We start from the raw sequence: 8,622 nt of genomic DNA, 5'->3' as shown, positions 1-8,622 counted from the left end.
GGACTAAATAAGTAATCGAAATTCAATGATTGAGTCAAACTAAAGAGGCTGCGATAGTAGAATTTGGCATATTAAAAATGTGATGCGAGAAGTGCGAAATTGAAATAAAATGAGTCAAGGAAAAAGACACATGCTACACACACGTGAACCTAACTCTAAGACGTATGCGGTGTATCTGCGATATTGTCGAGAAGCCTATGGCTGACTAGACCAACCAGCTCACTAGCTCCCGCCGCATGAGCGTGGCTACCGCATAACCCCTTATCCTACTTCATGGACGCATGCAAATCCATTCTGTAGGGTGCATACACTGTGTGAAGCAAACAAAGCTTATCCCTAAGTTCCCCATTCTTGCCTATGCGTTCCAATCCGCTCTCTCGAATCTTAGATTTGTGTTTTAGACTACTCTCCCAAGTATGCCTAAATGATGAATCATGCGCTCATAGGACAAGGTAACCACATGAACTTTGCTCACCTAATATTGTTACTATCCCTAGTGAACAATGCATACATTACTTAATGTGACCAACCACTTACCCTCTCGGGCAGTTGATTGTTGCTGACTTCACTCATAGACAAGCAATGCATTAGCTTATAGACAGGCGTTGTAGCAGCTTCACACTAAGCAAATAAGATTACTCACACATTCGCGCAACGCACACCTCTCGGTGGGTTGCTACATGGTTCATATCCCTAATCCATGTGACTAAGTATGCGATACCCAAGCAATCCCACTAAGTGTTGCAATGAAAGTAAAGATGCTAAGCAAAGAAGATGGAGATGGAGTCGAAGGAACAGAGAAATGCATTGAAAACAAATTGTATTAATTCCTTAATCACAAAATGCCATACAATACAATATAACAGCGTGGTAGTCCTTTCTGAACCACTGCTACTAATGGCGTGGTAGGTGAAATGTCAACATCATCCTTTGGTTTTTCTCGAGTAGATGCATTGATGCGTTCATTCCACCAACCTTGCATTGGTCCCATTAGTATGCATTGTCGCGTAGCCGCAATCATTCAATGACTGCATTCGCTTAATATTCCAACTCTACATGATGACCGCAATCGCTTGACGAGTGCAACTCCCATGCGATGGATGCATACGGCTGATTACCGCAACATCCATGAATTGATCGATGCATTTTCCTTTGCGATGGAGAGTTTCTCTACATGCGGTCGTTGATGCACGGAAATTGGAAGTCAATTTTTACTCTACAACCAAATCCCGTGGATGCATTATGCGATGCATGTTCCTAAGATATGCGTTGATAGTCATGCGCCAATGGTCATACGTTGGAATGAAAATTGCGTTAACGAATGTATGCGATGACCATGCGTCCTGCCACAAGTTCTTGCGTTCATGCCAAGTATAACATGAACGCAAGTGTCTCGGGTAATCCGAGGTCAACACAGGGACTTGTACCTATATGTTTGCGGTGATTGTGCATGCAGTGGTTGAATAAAAGAATAAAGGGGATGTTGCTAAGTGAATCCTACTCCTACTCCTATCTATCAGACAACGTAATGAGAATATGCATGAATGGTAAAGATGCGACAAACCTTGACATGAAATAAATGTGTGGGGAAATTGATAAAATGCGGAGATGTTTTCATTACAAAACTTAAGAGTGATCGCAAGGGCAACCCTAGTCAACGCAATCCATGCAATCATGCTACAACCATACACGACAAGTCATTTTCCAATGGAAATGCGGTGCTGCTAATTCTTGAACGCATGTGTTGAATGCAAAAGTGTCCATATAGCTTATTCCTAAGTCTCTACTCTTTTCCTATGCAATGATGCAAAATACACACAATGGTGCGGTGACCGCATTCAATCGTATCCTATCTCTAGGATGCATGCGATGCATTAATAACAAATAGTGCTCATTCCTAAGCGGCTATCTCTTGTATTATGTGTTCTAATCTGGCTCTCCCAAGCCTAGATTCTGACCTGACCTTCCCAAGCCTAGATTCTGTCCTTAAACTACCTTCTCGAGTATCCCTAATGGACGAATGAAGCATACATAATACAAGAAAATCACATAAACTTCGCTGACCTAAGATTGTTACTATCCCTAGTGAACAATGCATACCTTGCTTAATGTGTCCAACCACTTACCCTCTCGGGCAGTTGATTGTTGTTGACTTCACTCATGGACAAGCAATAAATTATCCCATAGACAGGCGTTGCAGCAGCTTCACACTAAGCAAATAAGATTACTCACATACTTGCATAACGCACACCTCTCGGTGGGTTGCTACATGCTTCATATTCCTAATCCACATGACTAAGTATGCAATACCCAATCAATCCCACAAAGTGTTGCAATGAAAGTAAAGATGCTAAGCAAGAAGATGGAGATGAAGTCGAAGGAATAGAGAAATGCATTGAAAAACACATTGTATTAATTTCTTAATTCCAAAATGTCATACAATACAATATAGGAAAAGAAAGGAAAAAGAAATGACCGGCTGGAAGCAAAACTTTGCTTCTAGCAGATGTGCGTCAAGGCTGCCGTAGGTATCATGGATGGGCAGAGGAGCTGACTCTCTCGAGATCTAGCTCCGGTCGAAGGCTCCGGTCGTCACTCGAAATAGATGAAAGAGGTGAACAACTCTCAGCGTCTTCTCACGCATTTTGTCTGGATCACAAGGATCCGCCTCAGGCGAACCTCAGGCGAAAACCTTGGATAGAATGAATTTTAGCTCATCGGCTACTATTTATAGAGCTTGGCCGTCGACAGCATTAATTGGACTGCTCTGAGTCTGACGTTCGGTGCATTCGTCCTTTCTGAACCTCTGCCACCAATGACGTCGTAGGTGAAATGTCAGCATCAGCTTATGATTTTGTCGAGGTAGATGCATTGATGCATTCATTCTACCAACCTTTCGTTGATCCCATTAGAATCCGTTGTCACGTAGCCGCAATCATTCCATGGTCGCATTATCTTAACACTGCAACTCTACATGATGACCGCAATCACTTGACGAGCGCAAATCCCATGCGATGGATGCATACGGCTGATTACCACAACATCCATGCGTTGATCGATGCATTTGCCTTGCGATGGAGTGTTTCTCGGCATTCAGTCGTCTATGCGATGGTTCGGTTTCTATGTTTGCATTCATTTCCTACATTGGCTACAAAAATAGAACATTGAACACATAATTAACGCAAAGTAATGGGTTAGCTGAGATTCGACATTCTGATCGACGCAAACTCTTTTTCTCATGAATTCCTAGCACGATCTACACAATTTCTGCCTAACAACCTTCATAATTCTAAGTAAAAGGACTAAGATGGCATGCATTTCTGCATGTCATCAGTCGTCTATGCGGTGGTCCGGTTTCTGCGTTTGCGTCCATTTCCTATTTTAGCTACAAAAATAGAACATTGAACGCATAATAACGGGTTAGCTGAGATTCAATATGCCGATCGACGTAAGCTCATTTTCTCATGAATTCCTATCATGATTGCCGCATATTCTGCCTAACAACCTTCATAATTTAAAGTAAAAAGCCTAAGATGACATGTATTTTTGCATGTCATCAATAGACGCATCAGAGCAGGAGAATTAATACTGCCCATCATTGCAATCATTAGAAAGGAAGGTTGCTTCACCTTGAACTCTATAAATACCGAAGGCCACCAGTGTAAAAAGAAGTTAAGAAGAAGAAAGAGAGTTAGTTAGTCCGTTCACACATATACTCGTAGATATACTTAGAAGACGGAGACGAACAAGGAGACGAGGAAACTGAGAGATCATTCCCGAACAGATCGAGAGACTACTGGAAAGCATTACAAAAGAGAGAGGGCCAACACTTGTGAGAGCAAGAATACACATCGAGAACAGAGTTGGAGTGAAAAAGAACATTGTAAAAGGCCACGGGAAGCAAGACATTACTTACCGGGCTTCTTATCTCTTAATTCCATTGTTATTTTGTATTCAATACTTTATTTATAGAAAATGGAAATCTCATTTCAATGTACGTTCAATCTCTCCATACTTCGCAAGAGTAGCTAAATTTTTGTATGGGTTGAGAAGTATTTAGCTAGCATGACTTAAGATTTACATTTTATGCGATCATCTTATCTTATGTATGCATCATTCACCCTTTAGGGATACTTGAGAGAGTAGTCTAAAGATAGAATCTAAACTTGAGAGAGTTAGATTAGAATCTAGGCTTGAGAGAGTCAGATTAGAACCACATAAGTAAGAAATAGAAACTTAGACATAAGTTCTGTTGCTATCTACACATCGCATGCACCCTAGAAATAGGTATGATTGTATGCGGTTACCTTATTTTATGTGTGCATTACTCATCATCACATAGACAAGAATAAAGGCTTAGACATAAGTCCTATCGACTTTATCGTATACTCATCGCATGCATCCTAGAAATAGGAGTTATGGCATTCTGCATTGAGAGATGACATGCTGTTATTTGTGTGAAGCATGATTGCATAAGTTGTGCACAATCTTAGGAAATGTTAGCTAAACCCCTTCTCAACCCCTTCATCGCATACTCATTGTAACTCTACGTTTTTTTCAACTCTGTGTTCAACTCCGTCGTATAGGAAAAATTCTTAATCAAGACACAATCCACTTCATTTATTTTTACTACCGCAAGAGAATCAAAGTGACTGTCGCATATTTACTTAGTAGTCCCTGTGTTCGACCCTGGACTAACCAAGAAACCTAATAAGGCTTATACTTGGGTCTTGTTAGGAAAACTTGCACGATCACCGCATAACACACATCATAATTGAACGCATTATTCGTGCGTTGCTATTCGTGTAGACGATCATGGTGTTGCTGGGCGATCACTTGCTGGATGAGAAAGAGCGAGAGGAGTTTGTTCACAGAGAGACTGAGTTTTGTGAAGAAAGTCTTCAACTGATACTCTTGGTCTTTTTATTTTTATCTTTTAAAGCATTCCAGTGATTTAGCGTTAGCAATGCATATCTGTATGTTTGAATGTATATATGGAAATTCTGTCACAATGAATTGGAAAGATCCGCTTCCGCTCATATGTACTCTTGTATAAGAGTTCCTTCAACGGAAATGCAGGAAACTTTTAGGTAAAGATTCCAAGATGTAGCTAACCTGACTGGCTTCATTGATGCTCGACTCGTTCAACTCCGCCATGTTGAAGTGGACCATCATGTTGAGAACATATTCTTGAATAGATGCCTTTTCTTGCATATGGGCATTGAACATGTATTTCAGATCGTCATGCCTGAACTATGCAGACGGTTGTCCAAACATTCCCCTTAAGGACTCCACGATCTCACGAGCTGTGAGCATGGGCTCATGCTTCTTGGCCAAGACTTCATTAAGGCTTGCCAAGATGTATGCTCGAGCCATTTCGTTTTCCCATGTCTGATGCTTATATGCTTCCCAAACATTTCGAGGAGCATTTACAAGTGGAATGGGAAGACGATCCCCCATCAGAAAAAATCGAAGATCGTCGATGAGCAGTATACTATTGATTGTGTTTTACCAACTAGTATAGTTTTCTCCCGTTAATTTATCCGCGACTAGTAAACTTAAAGTAGCAGTAGCCATTTAAAGAATTTACTGAAAAAGAACAAACTATTTTAGTCTATTTTCATTAAACCACTTAAGAGAACCAAGAAGTTCCTAGCAAAAGAGTCTAGTGTACCCTAAGTTACATCTATTTTGCAATGATGTTTTAGTGAGGCAACACAAAAGTCACTGTAGGGTGATCAAGTGCCCCTTCACTGAAATGAGACATTCTCAACATTAGACAGAAGCAACACCTTATCACTATAGCTAACAATCCCCATTGTTGAGTCCATAATTTGTTAACATCCTTAACAATTCTGTGTAAGTGTAACCCCTCATTTTAGGTTCTAGAGTTCTGCCCCAATGAGCCAACCGTAGGGAAAAACTGTTGGGAATGTCCTAGAACTCGTGGTTCGTAAATTTTGTGCTGAACATTCTATTTATCAATAAATTATTATTGAGTAAATTATTCAATAAAGTTATTGATATTGCATTCTATTCAGAAAATCCAATAAACATATCATTAGCTATTGTATGAATATTTAACTTTATGTGGTGACATAAGCAGAATCAAGTTAGTATATAGCTTAAATGGTCTATAAGTATATGGATGAAGTTGAGTATCTCATCCTGGTAACACTATTGGATGCGATTCATTTTGTATAATTGATACAAATGATGTGATTCACTAATCATTCATGTAGAGACATGTGAGTGGAGGCATCAAAATAGTCACTTTTCTTTATAACAACTGTTTACTATAGTCACTTTTCTTTATAACAACTGTTTACTGTTAAAACTAACTATTTCAACCTAAATGACCTAGGGTAACTCGATCTTAATCCTGAGCTAACTATGAACTTCTATTTATTATAGGACTATCCTTCGATTTGCATAGGTGAGAGTAGTCCAACAGCACTGCTCAATAAGCCTACCATTTTGGGGATAAGACCGGATAAATAGCTGAGGACATAGTTATGCAAGATGGAATTCACTCCTACCCGACTTAGGGTTAGCAGATAGGTTTTCTCTTAAGTTGATGTCTAGTCTTGAACAAACAGAGCCCCAAGAGAGGGATATGATTTATAGAAGGTATTATAAATCAATTGTTCAATAGAGCGTCAGTAGGAGCTTAACGTGCAAGATATATTTACAGGGGTAAAACGATAATTTTGACCCAACTGTAAATATGAACGACCTATGAAGGATCGACTTACTAATTATGGTCGAAATGGGTAGAAATATATCTACAGTGAGGATAGTGCAACTATCGAGCTATAGTGGTATGTCTTGATAATTAACGAATAGTAATTAATTCGGTTTAAAGAGTTTAACTAATTACAAATCATTGGAGTTCATGATCTGTAGGTCCATTAGGTCTATCTACTAGCTCATAAATTGGAATAAAAAATTGAGTATTAATTGGATGAATTTTGGAATTTGGGTTATGAATTGAAATATTCAAATTTTAAGGTTTTCAATTGATTGTGTTTGATACAATTAAAAACATTTAATTTAGTTGAAATTAAACGAAATTGGAGAATCAATTAATATTTAAATTATGATTTAAATATGAAATTGGATCATATTGGTGGAATTGGTGTTTTATTAATTTAATATTAAGATATTAAATTAATATTCTTTTAATTAAAAGGTTTAATTAAAATCAAAATTAGTTTTATTTAAATTAATTATTTTGAATTAATTTTATAAAACTAAATTGGTTTTAGTGTATATAAACATTCTTCATGCACATAAATGGGGGAGAATTTCTGGAAAGTTGTCTTAAGTGTTGTAGAAATAAAAGCCCTCTCAAACCCACATAAATTCCTCTCCAATTCAGCTTGATCAAAGTATTTCCACCACACATTCCTTCTTGAGTATAGTGGAGAAGACCTTGGTGGTGGTCTTGTTGAAATTTCAAGCTCAATCTTGGGGTAATTTTACTGAATTCATGGATCAAGTCTTCAAAGGTAATGTTTGCTTCAAACCCTCTATGAATATCACTTGAACAACATGCTTAAAACTCAAATTAAGAGTAGTTAGAGTGCTTATTGATTCTGATTTGCACCGCTGCATGTTATATTACTCCTTAAAAATAGATTGGGACATGAAACTAAAGAAACCCTATCCATTTCTGGAGATCAATAAAGCGTCATGCAATACAACCATCCTTTAGGGGGACACCCATGATGCCATGAGGTGATGCATGAAACTTTATTTAACCTAATGAGAGAGATCGTGGGATGTGTTGTCACACATCCCGCTCCCACTTACTATAAACACTCTCTCCATTCACCTTGTTATTGACCTACTCAAATTCCACCCGTAGGGGAAGACCTATGGTGCCTCGAGGCTAAGTGTAGATCTCACGGTGTGAACTTATAGGGAGAAACGTGTAGAGGCTAAAATGAAGTATTATGTACCCCATTTTCCTCCCATTGAGTGTTCTATCTAGGGTTAATTAACTTAGGAAAAATCTGGCTACTGATTTTATCTTAGTGTTTGTTTAATCTGCTAAAAAAACAACTCTTGTCTTTTATTATTAAACAACTTTGATTGAAGTCTCATAAAACTCTTTAATAGACTTTGATCAAATTTGCATGCATGTAACAAATCTATCTAATTCACCTTTCCAAGTAGGTTTCTAAGTTGGGGTGCGATGTTTCCATCAACTTAAATAACCCAGCTTAGCCAGAACCCACCTTAGCCAAAAGGTCCCTTACAGATACATTTGTTACATATTTAATCTTTTATTAAGAATCAATTTATTTCGATTAAATCGATTAAAAGATTAAACTTAAATCTCTAATCTCATTAGAAATGTAATCTTAGGTCTATCTCAATCATGTTTTAAAATAATTTTAAAAAATGATTATAGCCTAAGGTTTGCATGCAACTCTTAATTATTGATTTTCATTCTAATTTCATTTAGTTATAACAATTAAAAATGAATGAAACAATTATAAACAACCATTGCATGTTTGACATACTTTAGATAATTATAACATTTATAAATTAACCTAAGGTAATGTCATGCTTCATGCAATCTTCATTCATTACTAATATATAATAGTTATATAA

This window comes from Benincasa hispida, chromosome 3 (genome assembly GCF_009727055.1).
Source record: "Benincasa hispida cultivar B227 chromosome 3, ASM972705v1, whole genome shotgun sequence".
NCBI classification, from domain to species: domain Eukaryota; kingdom Viridiplantae; phylum Streptophyta; class Magnoliopsida; order Cucurbitales; family Cucurbitaceae; genus Benincasa; species Benincasa hispida.
The sequence above is the reverse complement of the archived record's forward strand: the minus strand, read 5'-3'. Positions refer to the sequence as shown.